This window comes from Hipposideros armiger, unplaced genomic scaffold, assembly GCF_001890085.2.
Source record: "Hipposideros armiger isolate ML-2016 unplaced genomic scaffold, ASM189008v1 scaffold_143, whole genome shotgun sequence".
Classification (NCBI taxonomy): domain Eukaryota; kingdom Metazoa; phylum Chordata; class Mammalia; order Chiroptera; family Hipposideridae; genus Hipposideros; species Hipposideros armiger.
Genome location: NW_017731493.1, coordinates 821009 through 824591, shown reverse-complemented (window position 1 = coordinate 824591; position 3583 = coordinate 821009).

The following is a 3583-nucleotide window of genomic DNA, read 5'->3' as shown; positions in this document are numbered from 1 at the left end:
GGCCTTTCATTGACTATATATATGAGAGATCTGCTGGAATTACTGGGAAAAGAAACCAATTTACCTTTATTTAAAAGTAGTTCCCTCCAAATGCACCATTTTGGAGCTATTTAAATAAATACAAAATATTTAAAAAGAGTAACAGTTTAAAGCGGCTTTAACATCTTTCCATTGCTCAGGACCTCTTTGAAACCTACTTGAGTCTCAGCTTTACCCTAACCCGCTTCCCATGACCTACCAGGGAGGTGGAGGTGGAGGGTGGAAAATCCAAGATCATGCTGTATGAACAGCTCACTCTAATCCTTGTAAATGACCAGAACTATTACCTAGGCAGGCCAAAAGGCTGGTTTGCAAAATATTAATCCCTTTTCCCCAAAATATCAGTTATACTTGTAATTAGAATAAAGGTATTTTGTTTGAAGCACTTTCATCTTTGAAGAACTATTCAATCTAGTTAGGTTCTTTGGCGCATACAACAACCTCTTTCTCCTAAGGATGAACTTGCCTAGATTTTAATGTTAAAATATCTAACTTTGCTATTGCCTTATATATTTACTTTCTGAGTGCTAATGAGAATAATCATGCTTCGTGTGTAAGTAAATGCACATTTCTATTTTACACTGTATCTAAAATACTTTTAAGAAAATTGCCTTCGACCTGGATCTTTACAATTTTTATCACTTAATCTTTTTTTTTTTTTCTGGTTGACAGCTAATTGCTTTTTTTAAATTTATTTAATTTTTCTATTGTTAGTTTCAGGTGTACAGAACAATACAATAGTTACCCTTTTCACCCTCATCAGGTAACAACCCCCCTCCCCCCATCTATTGCCCTCCCACCCCCGATATCATGCTTATCTATTACAAATCCACTTAATCTTTACTGATGTTATAATTAAACAATTATCCTAATATTCTGCTCATCACCTAAACCTTATTAATTGAATAACACCCCTGGTTTTTAAACTTCCCAGTCACATTTCTGAGACAGTTTTCTGTTTACAGGACTTTTTTGAGGTGAGGAAGTAATTTACTGGACTGTTTTATATTTTCTTTTGTTTAATTTAAGACAAAACATATTTCTGGATTGGACTACTGCAACGCAGTTGTATCAAAAGCCAAGTTATCTAATAACTTCTTCACTGTCTATGCAGCAGCTCGCTATTAAAACATTTGTCCAAGGTAGTAAAATGACATACAGAGTGATGTTTATTGCTCTGGAGTAAAAAGCCCTGCCTGTTGTTTTTCCAGAAACCCTTTGTTTCGTCCCAATGCATGCTTGGATTTGCTCCCCGATATGATTTCCATTTCTTGAGGCCAGGCCTCCTCGATATACCATCCACTATCCACCCACTTCTTGTCTTATATACATCAAACAATGCAGAAATCGTTGGAGTATATTATTTTTAAAAACAGGTCTGGTACTTTCTTGGCTCTTTGGTAACTGTTATTATTGGAATTTTTACAATTTTATGGAATTCAAAGGGACCCTACAATTTCCTTGAGTGTAGGATTTCTTCTTTCCTGTGTTTTTATGCCACAAAACGGAGTTTCAAAGAGAAACACGAGAAACACTCTTCTTTCTGCAAAGGAATAAAAGGTCCTCAGCAAATTCCTAATCTAATTAACATCTTTAACAACTCAGACAATAAATTGACTGCAACTGCTCTTGAAGCTCTGTGCCACCTTGTTAAGTTCCTTTCCAAGACGGCTATAAATCAAAGGAGAAACGCTAGGGTTGTTGCACATGTTTGTTGCTTGTTCCAATGTGAAAGGCTGATTGCTTTACCAACTGCTCATTTAGACTGGATTCTTTTTGAGACGTGTTTAGCATTTCAGGTTTGGAAAAGAGGCCCCTCCGAATGCACAGGATTATATGTTGGCTTCAGTTCTTTAGGTCAAATAGAATAACCTGGTGACTTAGCTTATTATAGATTACACACATTTTTCAAAGAGAATAAAACATGGACAAGTTAAAAGATGAAAAAGGGTACAAGCTACCCTTCAATATTTGATCAGAAATGATGGCACACTGTGAAAATTCTGTAATTCCTTTGGTATCATGAATCTCTCTGTGAGACGTTGTTGGAGAGCTCAGTTCACTTTGTGGTTGTGATAACGGCATTCCTCCAAAATCACTGGGCTATCTTTTATAGTAAGATAAGTCATTGTTTTATTTCAAAGTGAACTGGTACACAACTGAGGTACAGAAAAAAAAGGCAGATATTGGTTAATGATTTGAATGTAAACTTAGTCAATGTGAACACATCTCATCTTTCAAATATGTCAGTATCGTGATAGACTTAGCTGGATGAGTTTTTGCCCCTAGTCCTATTCACTTGCAGAGTATCTACAAGGACCATAACATATACATGGCCATCACCCTGGAATTTTAACCAGTGCCTTTTTTTTTTAAAGCAGTGTCTTTCATGAACCTCAAATTAAAGGATCCCTCAAGGATAAACCTTGACCTGGTGTAAAACTAAAGACGACTATTTTAATGTCTAATTCAAAAAGAGTTTTCATTATTATCACACAGTATTCAACCATCAAGTAACTTGGTTGAAATTTTTTTTAAAGTCAATTATATTGCATTGTGTCAATAAAATAACAAGTAGGGTTTCTGGTCTATTCACAACAAGGGAAATAAAATAATGAAGAAAAAATTAAGAGATATATCCTCTCATTTATGAAGGAAATATGAATAATGGTATCCTTTAAGAATCATTTTACACATATTTATTACAAAAATATATAAATAATAATATAATGCTAGTAAAGTTAGTATTTTCATATACTGTTCATGATATTAACAAGGGGCATACTTTTTTGGAAACCAATTTCAAAATATATTTATATAATCAATATTAATATCCAGCAATCCCATATGCCATTGTCTATCAAGAGGAAATAACAGAGATGTTTAGAAAAGCATTATTTATAATTGCCCAAAAAGGATAACACGAAAATGTCGGATGAGAATCAAATGGTTAAATTATGACACACCAACTTAATGCATATTACTCAACAATTAACGTGATGTTGGTCCGGCCAAGTGGCTCAGTTGGTTAAGAGCTCGCTCAAGTGTATGAGCTCTGAGCAACAGCGGTTCGATCCCCAGCCCAAGCTGAGCTGCCGCTGAGCTGCCAACAGGTGGCAGGATGGCTCAGCTAAAAAAATAAAAAATAAAAAATAAATAAACAATTAAAATGATGTTTATAATTATCATATACCAACACAGGGAAAAAAATAAGCTTAAGAGCTAATGTTAGGGGAGAAAAAAGCAGGAAGAAAATTTTGTGTATATTAAAATTACAGATATTTATAAACATGCATGTAAGAAAAGATGGGGAATAATGCTCCAAAATAATGGTAGCTCCTCTTTGGGGGCAGTGTTTTATGGATTTTTTCTTTTATGCTTTCCAAACTGTTTAGTAATATGATTATATTAATATCTTCATACTACTCATTTAAAAAACAAGCATAGTAATTGTTTTAACCTATTATTTGCAAATTAGTGAACAAAACCTCAATGCAAGTAACAATTTGGGAAATGGCCTCTGACCAGCTTCTTTTTTTTTTTT